We start from the raw sequence: 18,540 nt of genomic DNA on the forward strand, positions 1-18,540 counted from the left end.
ACCCTCTGTCTTGATGTTTATTGAAGATTGAATCCAAAGTGAATTTTTATTTATATCTTCTTCCTTTGCTTAATTTGCTTTCCACTTTCCACTACAACTACAGTGTAAACACTGAGAGCATTCTTTGCTGGATTTTTCCTCCCCTAGATAAAAGCAGGGAGGAAGCAGGTTCCTCTGAGATTAGCATAGCTCCTTCTGAGAGTCATGCTCCCTCAAGGCTCCACATGTTTGTCTAAAATATAGCCATAAGCCATGGAGAGCTGCCTGGAAGAAGCTCCTTTGAACCATGCTGAATAATGAGGAGTACGTCTGTCCTTGGTGGGTTTTTTTCTCTCTAGGTCTTAGGACACTTGTTTCCCAGGTGGTATAGAATGAATGTTTGTGCCCTTCCCCACAAAAATTCATGTGTTGAAACCTGTTCCCCAAAGTGATGCTATTTGGAGCTGGGGCCTTTGGGAGGTAATTAGGTCTTGAGGGAAGAGCCCTCAAGAATGGGAGTAGTGCTCTTATTTTAAAAAGACCCCAGAGAGCTCGCTAGCCCATTCCACCATGTGAGGACACAGCGAGAAAACAGCCATCTGTGAACTGGGATACGGGGCCTCCAGCAGACACCAAATTCGCTGATTCCTTGGTCTTGGACTTTCCAGCCCCCAGAACCGTGAAAAATACATATCTGTTGTTTATAAGCCACCCAGTCTATGGCATTCTATTACAGCAACCCAATTGGACTAAGACACCAGGCCTTTGGGAGTTCATTTTCCCACATCAGAAGCTTAAACATGACCTTGGATTCCCCTTTCTCTCTTATCATCCAGTCATCCCCAAGCCTGGAAATTCTGTATCTTCAATATTCCTCGACTCTGTGCACTCTTCTCTTCAGTGCCACCAGCCTGGTCCAAATCACCCTAATCTCTCATCTGGACCCTGGCAACAGCTCCTAATCTTGTCCATGGCCAATCCATTGCCGACATGGCAGCTGGGTGACGTTTTTAAGCACAAGTGGGCTACGTCCTTTCTCTGGTTAGAATGCTTTAATGGCTCCCCACTGCCGTCTCTATTTCCAAATCCACACTCCTCAGCCTGGTATACACGAGGCCCTTCCTCCCCTCTCCCTGGTGCACACTCCACACTGGCCCTGCTGAACTATATTATGCTCACACTGTGCTTTCTCTTGTCTTCACACACTGCTTCCTCCACCATCACCCCCACCCCCAATGCTTCCCATTGCCTGGCTGACTCCTCTTCATCTCCAAGATCACTTTTTGCATCACTCTCCTTCACCTTCCTAGCCTAGGTCATGTATCCCTTCTAGATGCTCCCATGCCAACCCTGGGCCACCCTATCAAGGGCACGGCATTGCAATGGCTTGTTTGGTGGTCTCATTTGCTTATATATTGAGTTTCTTGAGAACAGGAGAAGAATCTTGATGCCTCTGTGTCCCTAGTCTCTGTCACAGTGCCTGGTAACTAACAGTTATAAAAACAACAACAATCATAATGGTTACCACTTATTAAGCATTTACTGCATGCTAGGTACTGCCTTGTGGGCTTTATTTGGATCATCTCATTTAATCTTTGTGGTGGTGGCTGTGATCCCCTTTCAGGATTGAAGGATTTATCCTCCCAGATGCTGGCAACACTGCAGGAAGACCAATCTCAGCTGTCCTTTGGGGATTGGCTTAGCTGAAAAAAAACTGTTTTGACCAAGGTCACACCTCCTAGTTCTAGGGAAACCTGCATCCAGTGACTGACCAACCAAGGGGCATAACGGCCCAGTGCTTTTGGTCCAACTCAGGACAGGAGTCCCTTGCTCTTCCAGCTCTAGAGCGCCCTCTGGGGTTGGCTGCTGCTTTCTTTGGGACTGCATGGCAGCTCAACTCTCCCACCACACAAACACACACACCCATTGCTGCTTCCTGCTCTCCCTTTTACTGGTGTTGCTGTTAAGAGCCCTGCTTGCTGACTTCTGTCTCACAATCTTCTTCCCGAGGACCCAAATCTGGAACAATCCCCTGAGCAAGCAGCCTTATGGGTAGATATTATTATGATTCTCCATTTACAGATGAAGCAATAAAGGTTTAGAGACACTAAGTAACTTGCTCAGTGTCACAAAACTCATGATTTGTAGAGGTGGGATTTGAATTTAGGCAACTGGTTCTAGAGCCCATGCTATTAACCAGGCACTCAATATATATATTAAGTGAATTGATGGGCTATGTCCCACTAATCACCAAGTAAAACATTTAAAAAGCTACAGTTCAGAAACAAAGTTTCGTGCACATAATTTTCCTCAGTGCCAAGGAAATAAGGGTGTCGGCAGGTGCGGTGAATGGATGGGTCTGGCTGATTCCAGCACAGGTCATAGACAGGACACTCAAGCCCTGCTACGATGAGGAGTTCTCAATGAAAATGTCACCCAAAAGATTTCAGTCCCTGCGTGATTTTATCTATTTCTAATGGAACATATGAGCTGGTATAGGAGAACAGACAGTTCTCCCCGATCTGTGCAAAATGCTGATCAGCCCAAGTCATTTTGGTTTGTCTCAGAGATTAACACACACAGCTATGCAGTTTCACCAGCAAACCCCTCCCAAGGGGACCCTTCCACTATGGGCAGCCTAGACAAGGGGAGGTCAGAGCCACTTGGATGAATGCTGTGGCCTCTTTCTAACGTCCTGATGGTCAAGTGCGTCGGGAGATAGAGGTGAGTGTTAGAACAGAGAGGGGAATAGGCAATGTCTGTTCAGATTATGCCATGAAGACCTCGATGATAAACTCTAGAAACACACCCTGGTGGAGGGGGAGGGAAAAAATCAATATGGCTTAGCTGCAGAGTTTCAAATTTCAGCATTATCTTTGCGTCTGTTTATTATTAAAAGTTAAACTCCACCCACCCCGTGCTCTGACCTCTTGTGACAGGTACATCCTGTACCAGGCCTCTGGGCCTTTAATCATAAACTATCCTGTTTTGCTGTTTAACTGTCCACATTCTTCCCTGAAAGGACAGCAGGAGCCATGAAAATCGGGACTCTAGCTTTAAAGACTAATTTTTAAAAAATATCAGGCCCTGTGCTAAGCATGTCAGGACCTGATCTTAGTTTTATTTCACCCAGCAACCACAGGAGACATTAAGCCCATTGCACAGATGTGAAAACTGGCTTTGAGATGTTGAGCAACTTGTACAAGTTCACAGGGCTGACCAGCAGGTAGAACCAGGATTGGAAACCAAGTCTGTCTGATTCCACTGCCTGTGCTTAATTGTCAAGTTTAACACTCCTTTGCCTTTTGCTGCTTCCTTCTCTGTCCTCAGTGAGTCTTAGCTCAGCAGCTGTACTGGGTTGAATACTATTCCCCTCAAATTTGTGTCTACCTGGAACTGCAGAAGGTGACCTTACTTTGCAGATGTAATCAAGTTAAGATGATATTGGATTAGGGCGGACCCTAATCCCATGACTGGTGTCTTTATATGAAAAGGAAAATTTGGACACAGAGTCCCACACACGGAGAACGTCATGTGATGGTGGAGGCAGAGCTTGGAGGGATGTGTCTGTAAGACAAGAATTGCCAGCAAACACCAGAAGATGGAAGAAGCAAGGGAGAATTCTCACCTTGAGTCTCCCAGGGGGCATGGCCCTGCTGACACCTTGATTTCCAATTCCTGGCCTCCAGAGCTGTGAGACAATAAGTTTCTGTTGTTTTACGCACCCAGTTTGTGGTACTTTGTTAAGGAAACAGAGATGCAGCCAGACCATCCATCTTTATCTCCCATTGCAAATGTCACTCTAATCCATTGCAAGAACCATCCTTTGGAACATGATTGACAGATTCTTTAATTTGTCCCTCATCAAGCACAGCAGCACACAGGGGGCCGTTCTTGATTCCTCATCTCCCCACCAAGCAAAAATCAACCCTCTTTCTGTTTGAAAAACTATTTCCCCTGAAAAGTACTATGGCCGGCCCAGTGGCTCAGGTGGCTGGAGTGCCATGCTCCTCAAACGGAGGTCGCGGGTTCGATTCCCACATGGGCCAGTGAGCTGCGCCCTCTACAGCTAACATTGTGAACAACAGTTCTCCCTGGAGCTGGGCTGCCATGAGCAGCTGGTGGCCAGCGTGAGCCCCATGAAGAGTTAAATTACGTTACAACCTGGAAAACACTGTTGCAAAGATAAAATATTTTCAGAGTCCAAAAGATAGTGCAATCAACCCAGTCTGGTGAATCTGGGAAGGCTTTGGTGATGAATGGGCATTTGCATTGAAAAAAATGTTAATTAGTAATAGAGGTACATGATACAGAACTCAAAAGGCCCCAAAGGACACTGTATTAGTTGGGTGGTTTAGAACAATAGAAATTTATTGTCTTACAGTTCTGGAAACTAGAAGTCCAAGATCGAGGTGTCTACAGGGTTGGTACCTAGTAAGGAATGCAAGGGAAAAATGTGTTCCGAAACTATCTCCTGGCTTCTAATGGTTTCCAGAGAATCAGTTCAATCTCCTCCTTCATCTTCACACAGTGTTCTTCCTGTGTCCAAATTTCCCCTTTGTATAAGGAGACATATATGGGATTAAGGGCCCACACTACTCCTCTACGACTTCCTCTTAACTAATTCCATCTGCAATAACTCTATTTCCAAATAAGGTCACATTTTGAGATATTGAGGGTTAGGTCTTCAGTATATGAATTTTGTGGGTCACAATTCAATCCATAACAGGTACTCAGTGAAAAATAAATCTCCTTTCCTCTGATGTCCCTAAGCCTCCCAGGTCCCTGCTCTAGAGGTACCCAGCATCCCCAGAGTACTAGGTATTCTTCCAGGGTCCTCTATGCATTTACCAACATATATGTGCACATTCTTCCCACACACAAATGTTAGCACACCATGTGCTCTGGCATTCTCCTTACTCTTTTCTCTTAACAATACCCCTGCAAAATTTTCCACATCAGTCCTTACTGACCTTCCTTATTCCTTTAAGTGGCTGGGTAGGAAAGAGTCCATTATTTATTTAACTGGCCCCCTATTAATAGACATCTAGATAGTACCCAATCTTCAGCTATTACAGACAATGCCACAATGTATATTCTTGGGCATGTGTCATTTTGCATGAATGTACAAGTAGGTCTATTAATACCTGGAAGTGGAAGTGCTTGATCAACAGACTAGGGCATTTTAAAATTTGAGATGTTTTGCCAAATTGCTCTCCAAGAAGGTCAGAGAAGGATGGCCTTGTACCAGCAGTGTTCACAGCACACATTTCCCCAAAATCTTACCAGCTGTGTTAACTAACGTTCCAATCTTCCCTAATCTTGAATATTCCCTTTGTACTTTTAATTTGCATTTCTATTATTATGAGCATAATTCAGCATGTTTTCATCTGTTTCATGTTTAAGAGACATTTGGAATTCCTTGTCTTTGAACAGGCTGTAACTTTTCTTTGCCCCATTTTCTACTGGGACTAAGGAAGAAATAAAAAGATTTTTACAGTTGTAGAAAAGGGAATCAAAAAGGGCACCCAATAATTGTGGGGCACTCAAAGATAGAGACTGGCATTGAAAACGGCTTCAGGACCTACCATCTCTCCAGATGTTTGAGATTTCTGGCCCAGGCCTTCTTCCTCCTCTGCCTAAGCAACAGCCTGCTCCAGAACCAGGGGAAACCTGGAAATTAGATTCTAGATTTAGAATTACAAATTTGAGCTGGGACTGAAAATTTGGCTGAGAAAGCACTAGCCCCCCTCCCCCAGTCTGATTTATCTCTAGGGGGCTGATTTAAGCTTGACTAGGGGTTGCCGGGGGAGAAGAGGTGAGAGCTTGTTGCACGAATTAATAATAGGCTTCAGAGAAAGATAAAGCTTGAGATAGATATATATATATACATATACATGTATATATATATATATCTTATGTGTGTATATATATGTATGTATGTACATATGTATATATGTATGTGTATATATATATATATACATATATATGTCATAAAAATATGGTCAGAGACCAGGGTAAGAAATTTCTCCCAAGGCCACAACATGCTGTTGTGTTGTTGTTTTGTTTTTACTGGCTAGGGTTGTGCAGAGTTCAAATGCAAATAAACAGACATTTCTGTCTAAACCTATTCTTATCTTGAAAGACATGACTGAGTATGGTTGAAGAGTTGTTTGCCGAACAGAGAAAGGGTAAGAGTTATATTGTTGGTTTCTCGGCCACCATGTGGTTTGCACTCTGGGGATTAGGCAGATATTGGTCACACGTTCTGTGTTATTTCCAGTAGGTACACGAGGTTGCTTGCAGAGGGTCTGTGCAGTCTCACTGGTGTGTTCATCCACTCTTTGGGGATTTCTTGAATACCTCCGGACAATACTCCCTACATTTGGTGCTGGGGGAGGATTCAGACGTGAAAGCACTGACCTGTGCCTTTCAAGATGGTAGACTCTAGTTAGGGAAATAAGATTCCCGTGGGGTTTCATTTTATATGTCAACTTGGCCATTATCCATATATTTGGTCAAATATTATTCCGGATGTTTCTATAGAGATTTTTTTGGATATGATTAAGGTTTAAATTGGTGAGCTTTGAGTAAAGCAGCTTACTCTCCTTAGTGTGGGTGAGCCTCATTCAAGTAGACTGCTTTTGAACTTGGATTGGACCTCTTCCTTGGGTCCCCAGCCTGTTGGCCTACCCTGCAGATTTTGGACTTGCCTCTCTACAATCCCATGAGCCAATTCCTTAATCTCTCTCTCTCTCTCTCTCTCTCTCTCTCTCTCTCTCTCTCATTATCTCTCTCTCTATTATATATATCAATAACACATTACATATATTTTATGTGTTACAGTTTTTGAAGAGCTTTTCATGTCTCGTGATTCTCTTAGCAGTTGACATGGATGTGTCATTCTACACCTCAGGTGTACTTACAGCTACAGATGAGAACTTCTGCATTAATACACGGATAAAGCCCTTTTGCTTTTCCTCCACGTATATACAGGATCAACAGGTTTGCTTATTCAACAAATATTGACTGACTTCCTGCTATGTGTAAGGAGTTTGAAGACCCAGAAAGGAAGGATAAATTAATCTTGCCTTCAGGAAGTTTATAATCTAGTAGGAGCATTGAAATGTGTACATAAATAACTAAAATATCATGCAGAAACTTCTAAAGTCTTAAGACCCAGAAATGAGTCCTGGCCTTGTCCTAAGTGTCACACTGAAAGCTTTAAGTGGATCATCTTCCTGGCTAGAATGTGACATCTATGAGGATAGGGATTGGTCCATAACTCTGACACCTGGAACAGTACTTGGCATACAGGCAGTATCTGTTTAGTGAATCTCACTGAATACTCACAGCCTTCTGAAAAAAGCAGAGTAGTTAAGTGGTTGGCAAGTAGGTTCTAGAATTAGTCTTCTGGATTTGGATCCTGTCCTCGTTACATGCAGGCAAGTGATCTTGTAAAGGTCACTAACCACTCTGTAACTTGGTTTCCCAACATGAAAAGTGAGGGTGATAATAGTACCTGGTTACAGTACCTAACAGTGGTATGTCACAGAATTATTCTGAGGATCATATAAAATGATTCATGCAGAATACTTGGAACACTGCCTAACATGTAAGCACTGAAATGTCAACTCTCATTACTGTCACTATGCTAATCCCATTTTACAGACAAAGAAATGGAGGCTTGGAGATGTTTAAGTGAGCCGTATCCATGCTTTTAACTGTATCACTTGTATATTTCCCAAAAAGGTGGTAAAGGAAGGCAGACCAAGATTCGTGTCAGTATATGTTCTTGTAGAGATAAGGAAGAGTTGGTTCACGTCTGAAAATGAAGAGCAAATCAGTGGAGAACCTCCTCTGAAAACAGTCTGTTCTAACCCAAAGTCAACTGGAGTCTGGCCATGAGTTGCTCTCACTACTTCCCCTCTCAGGGTTGGTTGTTTCTGGCAGGAAGCCCCAGAAACAGAGGGGCTCCTTGTTGGAGCAGCCATTTTTGCCCAACTCACGACTCACCAGGCATTTATAGCACCACTTAGCTACACCCAGGATAGCAGGAGTAGTAATCACGCTGTCTGCTGCTGTAAACTCTATTTGGATACAATAATGTTTTTAAATAACCTCAAATACAATTACCACCCTGAGAATGGGGATGACTAGAGGAATATCATTCAGATACTTCATTGAGTAATTACAGACCTCCACAAACAGCACATGCCTGGCAGGGCTGTGGGGATGAGTCACAGAGCTGAGCTCAGGGGCCAGAGGGGTTCAGCGCTCTCTTGTGGCGCCAGCATCAGGAGGTGGCATTCTCAATCGACAAAGAAGGACTCTGCCGCTCCTTGCTGCCTCCCTAGCATCCGAGGGAAGGTGCTACGGAAGGCTCAGAAATACTTCCATGCTAGGGCCACCCACAGGGCTTCAGAAAGCTCCACCCCTCTCCCTGGTTGCTCAGTGCACTTATAGCCAAAGAGGAAGCTCAGAGAGCTGGGAGTGGGCAGGCAGGTGGCCAGCAGGTGGTTAATTAATCTGTTGTCTTCAGCACTGTGTGAAAGAATGTTTACTAGCAGCAAAAGGGCACCTCTGCCCGACAGCCTGGGGAGCCCCTGTGGATCTCCCAGCCAGAGGACCTTGAATTCCCACTACATAGGACAGGGGTTTTGTTTAAAATTGTGAAAGTGTTTGCAAAGCAGTAGGAGGCCTGCCACCTTGAGCAAGTCACCTTTTGAACCTTGGTCTCCTCAGCTGTAAGTGGAAATAATATTGGTGTCCACCTCAAAGGGTTATTGGATCAAATGACGTAAAGGGCATAAAGTTTTTAGCATAATGTTTGGCAAGAAGCCAAGACTCCGTAAATGTGAGCTATTCTTCTTCTTGCTGTCATCTGACCACAGGCACAGGCTTACTTATATCCTCAGAGGAGAACAGATTCAGATCTCTGTTGCCTCCCCCTGGCGTGCTCCTTCTGGCAGCTTTCAGGCCCTCTCGACATTTGGCCCGCCTTGTGATGGCTAAAGACTGACTCCCCGAAATTCTTTCTCTGAAATTTTAAAATCAATGACAATTGCACACTTGTCTCCTGAACAGCAAAGGTCCCCCAACAACTCCAGGTTAAAATTGGCAGGCACCCCCACCCCCCCAACACACCACCACCTTTGTTTTGAAAAGACATTCTTTAAGAGAAGTATAATTGAGCCTAGCTGGCTATACTACCCTATTTTTCTAGTTTCCTCCGAAGTGAATGCCAGACATTTCTGGGGCCAAAGACTGGATTCACATTTCTCCGCCTAGGAAACACACCCATCTGGATTCGGCACAGGGAGCATTCGTGCTCCAAGCATTTCCTGTAATCCAGGCCGCGAGCTTGGAAATTAAATTCTAAAAGTGATTTTCCATCCTGGAAGCTGTTTCAATTACAGCTTCTTGCAGATGAACCTCGGATAGGCAGCAATCTTACAAGCTCTGGCACTTATGTAACGCAATGAAGAGGCCACCTGGAGGCTGAGAACGTACCTGCTGGACAGAGCGACATACCTACTCCAAGCACCTGCGACGTGCCAGACATCAGGTGAGACTCTGAGTAACTGTAAGGGACCCAAACCCGAGCCCCGTCCTTAAAGACTTACAGTCCAAAGGGGGAGGCACGTTTCAACGTAATAGGGGCCTTGTAATCGCGGTAAACCCTTGTGCTATGAAAGTATTAGCCCAGCTTGGGGTTGAGGATGTGATTGACATCTGAGCTGAATTTCCAGACTTTAACAGTCAGTCGTGTGAAGAAAGATGGGAAGGGCATTTCAGGCAGAAGGAAGAGCAAGCTAAGACCCAAAGGTCTGAAGCCGTGTGTGTGTGTGTGTGTGTGTGTGTGTGTGTGTGTGTGTGTGTGTGTGTAAAGCCAGGAGTGTATTCAAGTGCAAGGAAGGGAGTGGCAGGAGACCAGCTGAGTATATCTTTGTCCATCACCATCGTTTTTCGCATCAGCAAGCCCTCTAGGAACTGCCCTAAGATATCTTCAAGACACCAGATTTCTAGGGCGTGAGATTCAGTGCAATGAGCCCTCCCAAGATGCTCCCAGGCCAACCATTCACATTTCTAGGCTGTATCTTTAGAGGGCAATGGACCTAAGTATTACAATTAGAGTTCAATGGGTGGCAGGTTCAGCCAGGCAATGGAGGCTGAGGCACCAGAGCCTGGAGGGAAACTCCAGGGCACCGCAGGCTGTCGATCACAGGAACAAGATTCAGGGCAGTGTCAGAGGTCATTAGGCAGGTGGCCACTCTGCTCAGCGTTCCGCCAGTACAGAAGCAGACAGATCCTGGCTCAAGAGGCAGGAGCCTTGCACCTATTCATTTTTTTTGTATCCTATTCGATTTGGGTGAAGGGTGCTGAGTTAGGGAGGGCTGAACATATACCCTGCGACATCTGGCTGCCATCAGCTCACCCATGGCAACCCCAGTGCGGGAGTTAACAGGGAGCCAGAGAGACCCGAGTTCAAGTCCTAACCTTGCAGTTGGCTGTGGGACTTAAATGACTGAATTTCACAAAGTGCCAGATTCTTTGCTGTTAAAATGGGGATAATGCAGCTCGTGGGCTGTTGTGGGTGTCGAAGAAGTGTTAGCATGAGGTCCAGTGTCACAATGAGTGTTGAACAATAGTGGATTTTATCCAGATGCCACTGCATAAAAGGTTGCAGCCAGGGGCTAATCTTGAATTGTTCAGGCTACTTGGGGACAGCGTTACCTGATATCACCGTGGTAGGCAGCGAGGTCAGCTTGTGGGTAATCACACACTTGGGAAACCAGAGTTGATTGTTCCGAAGGACCTCCAATGGGCTTTTCCTCCTTCCTGCTCTCCTGCTTCTACTGAGCTCTGCTTTTGACTCCAGCAGCTTCTGACCACCCTCTCCAAACAAGGCTGCAGGAAAAAGGGCGCCCAGCTGGAAGTGATGCAACCTGGGATTTTATTCACTGTTATCATAGAACCTGTTGAGACTAAACACTGCCACTGCCCTCTCGGTTTCAAAATCCCAGACGGAATGATTTTAAGCTATTAACAAGTTTGTTTTTTCATGATAGAAGAAATGCAGATTCAGGGTTTAAAAAAACAAACAAAAAACACCTCAAATAACACAGGACACTGAAGTTGAATTATGTTCTCCTGGCCTCACCTTCCTCATCCGTAAATGAGAGAAGATAGTAATAACTTCCTCAGAGGGGCATTGTGGAGATTAAACGAAGGCATTTGAGAAATACTTGGAGCAATGCCTGGTAGACAGCAAGCACGTAATACATATAGGGTCTTTTTCCAGAAATAGTCCATGCTTACAAAAACATATATTTACATACACATGCACACAGAGGGCTGTTATAATTCATGCTCTGTAACTTACTGTTCTCACTTAATAATCTTGCACGTTTCCATACTAATGCATATTGCTTGTCCATATTCTTTTAGAATAATGGTGCAGTATTTCATTGGATGGGTATATCATAATTTATATGACCAAAGGAGAGCATTTGAAATATATAATTACATATTTGTCTGGAGGTCTTATATTCGAAAATATATGCAACCATTTGATAACTCAGATATCCTTTTTCAACATTTACAAGTCTTATAAACTTGACCCAGACTGTGTACCAATAGTGCTGCTGAGAGGCAAACTGGAATCTCAAATCAAGAGCTCTGTGGACCAGACTGGACATGCCTAATAGACCGGTTAAAAACAGTGTATGTTACTGTACATATTCCAGATTAATTTGGAATAGAATAGAATGTTAAAGGAGGTGTAAAAGTTGTTTGTTCAGGTTTTTAACTACACCGTAAAAGGACCAGTGGTTTTACGATTGATTTTTCCACTTGGCTTCCTGGCACCTCGAATTCAATCAGTGTCCTGCTGTTCAGAGGATTTTGAAGTGTGCAGAGTCTTAATTGAAATGGAAGTCCCTGAAACCAGAGTTAATACCATGAGCAGCAGGGAGTCAAATTTATGGAGGTAAACTGTTGCTAGCTCTGCATTTCAACAACTTTTGGCTCCTGGGGTCCATTTAAATTCTGATGGTAGGCTGGGTGGTTGGGAGCTGGATTGGGCCAGAGTAGAAGCTCCCCTGATTCTGCTGAGCTTTGGGTTGCCTTGAAGTGTAAGAAAGCAGTTCTGCTGTAGGATCCAGTGGCCCTGGTTGGGTAGCACCTGGCATGTGACGCTTACTGAATGCACCCTGCACTGTGCTGGGAGCTGGAGATACAGTGGACCACAGGATGAGTCAGGGTCCCTGTCCTCTAAGATTCTAGTTGGGGAGACTGACAGAAACAAGCAGGCAAACTAAATAGAGCTTGTGGTTATACCAATAAGGAAATGGACAGTACTGAAATAGAGAGTAACTGGGGGAATCCACTTTCCATGTTTGGTTAGGAAGGGGACACGTGAGCTGAGTCTTGACAGATGAGAAGGGCCCAACTCCAGGAAGAGCTGAGAAAGACCTTTCTAGGTAAAAGGAAGAACGAGGGTGAGGCCCTGGGGTGGGGAAGAGCTCAGTTTGTTTGGTGAACTGAAAAAAAAAAGCCCAGGTGGCTGGATCATAGTGAAGAAGAGGAGGGGAGAAACTATACCAAAGGGGCCCATATCTTGCAGGATCATACAGACCTAATCAAGGAACTTGGATTTTGTTCTCAATGCCATGGGAAGCCACAGAAGATTTTAATAAGCAAAACAGTGATGTAATCTGATTACCATCTTTTCAAAAAGATCACTTGACTGCTACGGTGTTTCCTCAAAAATAAGACCTAGCCAGACAATCAGCTTTAATCCTCTTTTGGAGCAAAAATTAATATAAGACCCTGTCTTACTTAATATAATACCGGGCCTTTATAATATAATATAATACAATATAATACCACGTCTTACATTAATTTTTGCTCCAAAAGATGCATTAGAGCTGATTGCCAAGCTAGGTCTTATTTTCAAGCAAACACGGTATGTGGTGAATGCATTGAAAGGAAGGAGGCCAGTGGAGAAGGTGGCAGTTGTTTTCCATGCAAGAGGTGATAGTGATGGAGGCAGTGGCTATAGCAGCAGGTGTCCAGCTTAGTTATAAATCCCTTCCAGCTGGTCAGAGCCCACGGTAGGTTCCAGGATACAAAGATTCTCCAGGGATTCCCAATCAACTTGCTCACCTATTGAGCGTTTGCCTAGCACAGAGAAATATGGTTGGTGCGATAGAGGTCATAGGACGCTTTTGGACAGACCCCTGTCTCTCTGGGTAGCCCAAACACCCCCACATGATAAATTATATTGTAAGTTGTCATGCCTCAGGCACTGGGGACCATGGGCACAAAAGCCAGGGCAGCAGGAATGATTTATTCAGCACCACAGGACCCTTGGCAAACCTGTCAACTATATACTCTCTGTGACACCTTTTGTTTTCCCAGACAGGAATACATGTTGACTCCATCCCACACTAATGCTCTACTCAGTCCCTATCTGCCAGCTTTGGCTACCCCAACACACTCTGCTTTTTATAGCAGTGCTGTAACCCAAGTGGATTTTTCATTTTTGGTCTGTGTCAGGGAGAGATTTAAGGTCTGCCTCTACCTGCTGACTTTGCCAGCACCCCTTTTCTGTGGGTGAACAGAAAGGCCACATCACAGGCTTGGGATTAAACGAACGTTACATTTTAGAGAAGCCAAACCTCAATGCAAGACCTCTTGGAGAGTCAGGCCAGGGCTGAGCTTTGACAGCTTTCAGAAGCTGGATTTGAGGATGCCCGGTAGGGAACCATTCTACTGTCAGGCAGGCTGTGGCATTTCTCTCTGGTGGCTTTTAAGACCTTCTCTTTGACTTCAGTGTTTAGCAATTTCATTAAGTGATGTTGGGCTGCGGCTTTTTAATTTATCATACCTGATGTATAATATCGTGATTCCCATTGTTAGGGCTGAATCGTTCTCCTCTCCAGGAAGTGTGTTGAAGTCCTAAGTCCCAGTGCCTTAAAATGTGTCTGTGTTTGGAGAGAGGGTCTTGAAAGAGGTGATTAAGTGAAATAAGTTCTTTAGAGTGGGCCCTGATGTCCTTATACGAGAGTTTAGGACACAGATACGCACAGAGGAAAGACCACATGGAAACAGGGAGAAGATGGCCGTCTGCAAGCCATGGAGAAAAGTTCAAAAGAAACCAACCCTGCCTACATTTTGACCTCAGACCTCCAGCCTCCAGAATTGTGAGAGGATAAATGTCTGTTGTCTAAGCCACCCAGTCTGCAGTACTTTGTGAGGGCAGCCCTAGGAAACGAATACACCTATCACTAAGGGTTCGTGTCTTCAAATTCTAGAAAATTCTCAGCTACTTCTCTTCAGCTGTATTGCCTCTCGTTCTTTCTCTTTGTCCTCTTCTGGACTTCAATTTAATGTATGTTAGACTTTCTATTCTTTCTTTCATACTTCATGACCTCTTTCATATTTTCCATCTCCTCTTTCTGTGTGTGTTGGGTAATCACTCCATATTATGTCCCAGTTCATTCATTTTTCTTAATATCTGTGTCAAATTTGGTGCTTCATCTGTCCATTAAGTTTGTTTAAACAATTATGTTTTTTTTCATTTCTAAAAGATTCATTTCTTTTTCACATCTGGGCTTTCATTTCTTGATAAAAATCGGATCACTTACAAAAGAATGACAATAAGACTGCTAGGAGACTTCTCTCTACCAATAATAGAAGCCAGAAAAGAGTGGACAATATCTTTAAAATTCTGCGAGAAAGTAAACTGAAGAATGAAAGTGAAATAAGAGAACAAGCTTTTTGGTTGCCTTATGGTTATTAACTGGGAATAAAAGGATATTACTTCAAATCAAATAAGGGGAGCAAAAGGGTTGGTTACTAGAACATTTTGGAACCACTATAGTAACAACTGATTCAGGAAAGAATTGTCAATAGATGCCAAAACCATCGGTAAAACAATGTTGGGGAAAAGGATATTTACATGGACTCAAATTATTATAGCACAGGTTACTTATTAATTAAAGTCATCTTTTCAAAAGAGAAATCTGGAGGATATCATCTTCACCAAGTGATCAAACTTCACATGACCACTCAGGGGACAAACCAACACCAAGTAGCTTCTTATGGGATGTATTGAGGACACAGCATTACCTATACAGGATTCCTACCAAAAATATTTAGCCTGAATCTAATTGTGAGGAGACTATAAGACTAATCTAAATCGAGGCCTAAACTTCTAGAAAGTGTCACTGTAATTAAAGAACAAATATAACTGTGATACATTAGTATTAGAAATAAGAAGGGAATGGAGGGGAGACAGGATGAAGGTAATGTACCAGTTCTTAGGATGGATGGTGGGTTCTTAAGAATTCATTTTCTTATCCTTAACAACATCATACGTTAGGTGTGTTCTTTAGTATGTGTTACATATTACATCATGTTTTAAAATGGCATTTTGGCTAGGGGAAGCCAGAAATGCCCAGATTCTACCTTTGGCCTATCACTTCTCCCTAGATCTAGTTCCAAAGCAGGTATTTGTATAAAGGAGGCAATGACAGGTAACTGGGAGGTTAGGGGATCATTGATGGTTCACGCCAAACCCCAGCGCAGGGAGAAGAGGTAAGCTGGGCTGGACAAGCACTGCTCCTCTTTCCCAAGTTGGTTGAACTGTGAGACCTGCTTACAGGTTCTGAGGTCTAGTATTTATACCCCAGAGCTCAGACTTGAGTCTCAGATTTTGCTGCTGTTTGGGAGGAAAAGTCAGTTTCACACAGATTCAGTATCATAGGAAGAATGTACCCAGAGGGCAAGATCAAGGGAACCCCTCAGAGCCTAGTGCAGGGTTGCTGCAGATTGGAGAGCAGGAGAGGAGGGAGGAGAGGCAGGATGGTCAAGCATTGTCTGGGGAGGGAGCAGGCCTGCCCTTTTTGACTCCTATTACTATTTTACAGGAAGGGACTTAAGGAAAGAGAACCACACTGTACCCTGTGTTGCCTTTTACTCAGTGACTGTCCACTGAGTGAGCAAATGTGGCCCATTCCAGAGAAACTTCTGTTAACACTGGGGTGGAATCAGGTGGGAGGTAGGAGGATGGCAGGAAGGTACTCTGGATTCCTTCTCCTGGAGGACAATCTGCTTCAAACAGGGCAGCTCCAGTTTAAAAACATTTAAATTGACACAGTTCTTGAGTCTTAACAAATATTACCTTGCTTCCTTTCCTTTCCCTTCAAGGAGCCTACAGTCTCCTCCGATGAAGTGCTTGCACAGACTTTTAGGTGGGACAGGTATTGTCAGCCTTATTGGCTCCTGAGTGGGTGCTGCTGACTGGGCCCTTAGGGACAAAGCTCCCTCTGCTGGCTCAGAGCTGGAGCCTTCAGGATGTTGAACACAACCCCTCCTATGGGTGACATCAACTTCAAATAATTGTCATCATCATAATCTACAAGAGGCTGTTTATTATACAGTACAATTATCTATTATTGTAGATTAATAATGTTAATCTCGGTGAGCCTCAGTCTTCTCATCTGTAAAATGGATATAATAATTCTGTATCAGTCAGGGTCCAGTTAGGAAAACAGAAATTACACTAGTTAAACATGTGTTGGAGGACGGAACAAACAAAATGGGGAGCTACCATCCCTCTGGTGGAGGGAAGAGGCTGGGATGATCAGAACTGTTTCAGTCGTCCATTGCTGCATTACAAATAGCTCCAAAGCTTAGAGGCTTAACATTCTCTGGGTTGGCCAGGCAGTCTTCTGGTTTCACCTGGGCTCATTCATGCTGCAGTCTTCAGCTGGAAGGTTGACTGGGCCTTCTGGATGCTTTGGCCTCCCTCTCTAGGCCTCTTTCATCCTCAAGCAAGCTAACTTGGGCTCCCTCATGTGATGGTGGCAGCAACCGTCCAAGAGAACAAGTCCCAATGCTCAAGTGCTCATCCAGCCTCTGCTTGCCTGTATGCTGATGTCCCATTAGCCAAAGAAGGTCACCTGGCTTAGCCTGAGTCACAGCGGAGGGCAACAACAGGAGGGCATGGATTTCAGGAAGCCTGATTCATCAAGGGTCGTTGGTGTAACCATCACCAGAACCTGCAAATTTGGAGGAGGGGAGCTTAGAGGAAGGGGGTCTCCTGGGGCTCAGACATCTGAGGAGTGGCCACTACCCGTTCTTTTGAAAATGTGAAAAGAAGTTGGAACCTGGAACTGTTTGCTGTTCTGGGGGAATCAGCAAGCAAATAGGAAGAAATGAAGCCCTTCTCTTCTCCTGTCTTCCAAACTCCCCCTAGTGGCCCTTTATTGGCCAACTGACGAAGAAGAAATGTTGCTTGCAGACTCCCAGCTCTTGGCAGATGGTGGGAGCTGAAACGAACCCTCACTGCTTTGCAGGCTTGTTGAAGACCGGTACTGTTTTCACAGTGCTCAATTCAGAGGAAATGTTCGGTGAGGAATACATAGTTTTATCATTATTAATTCTTTCTTAATTGTTTTCAAGCATAATCGCACTGAACTCTCATTATACTAGGTGCCATGTGCTGGGATACAATTTGGAGACACCTGAGGTTTTATTCTATCCCAGTATTTTCTTACCTCCCTTCAGTCCTCATCCATTGAGACAGTAACATTTATCATGTCAGGGGGAGAATGTGTCAGGGGCTAGGCCTGTCCTAGAAGCCCACAGAGCTTTTGAGTGGATTTTTCAAACATTACTTAAGATAGTGGTCTTGACAACCACACCTTTCAATTGCAACCGCTGGGCTTACTGAGCAAGGAAAGATTTCCTGAGGTCTCAGAGACCAAGGGCCTGGAGTACAGAGCTGATACCCAAGGTGCAGAGCGGAAAGGAAGCGATGAGGTCCTGGAGACAGTTTTTTTCTTACCCCGAAGGAGATAATAGTGACCAACAAGTAGGAGAGAAAGAAATGGGGGTGGGGTGGGAGTGTCTTAGCTGGATCTGATATACTGGGCATGAGAGAGAAGCCCCACACTCTGACCCTTTTCTGGAGTTATAAGTACACACATTGCCGAGGGAGTGCCAGGAAAGGAAAGGTCTGTACTCTGTCTCCAGGAGACAGGAACAGCCTCATCTCTGTCCAGCAGAACACAGACAACACACTCCAATCCAAAAGAATTGAATCAAGGAGCTATTTACAAAAGTGTGGTCAGGGTTTAGTAACAGGAGTTGATACGTACCCTGGTACTAATAATAGCTGGGAGCTATGTACCACTTTTAGGCCCGATGCAGCAAGAAGGACCAATTACTAGAACCTGGTGAGCTATATGCTGAGGGCTGCCGGACAAGAGTTATGATTTGGGGGACACAGCCAGCCCATTGGCGACTTAGCAGGCAGGGAGTTGGGGGAATAAATACTGTCCTCTTTCTCTTTCTTCCTTCCTGCTGGTACAAGGGTTGCCAGATTACATGGGAAATACTTATGCTAAAACACTGTTGTTATGTGAAATTCAAATTTGACTGGGTGTCCTGTATATTTTCTGGCAAGCTTGGCCATTATTCCCCGTTAGCTAAATCCAGACAGAAGCATTTACTGGAAAATTTACTGAGGCCGCCATGAGGGTCCTG

This window comes from Rhinolophus hipposideros (genome assembly GCF_964194185.1).
Source record: "Rhinolophus hipposideros genome assembly, chromosome: 15".
Taxonomy (NCBI): domain Eukaryota; kingdom Metazoa; phylum Chordata; class Mammalia; order Chiroptera; family Rhinolophidae; genus Rhinolophus; species Rhinolophus hipposideros.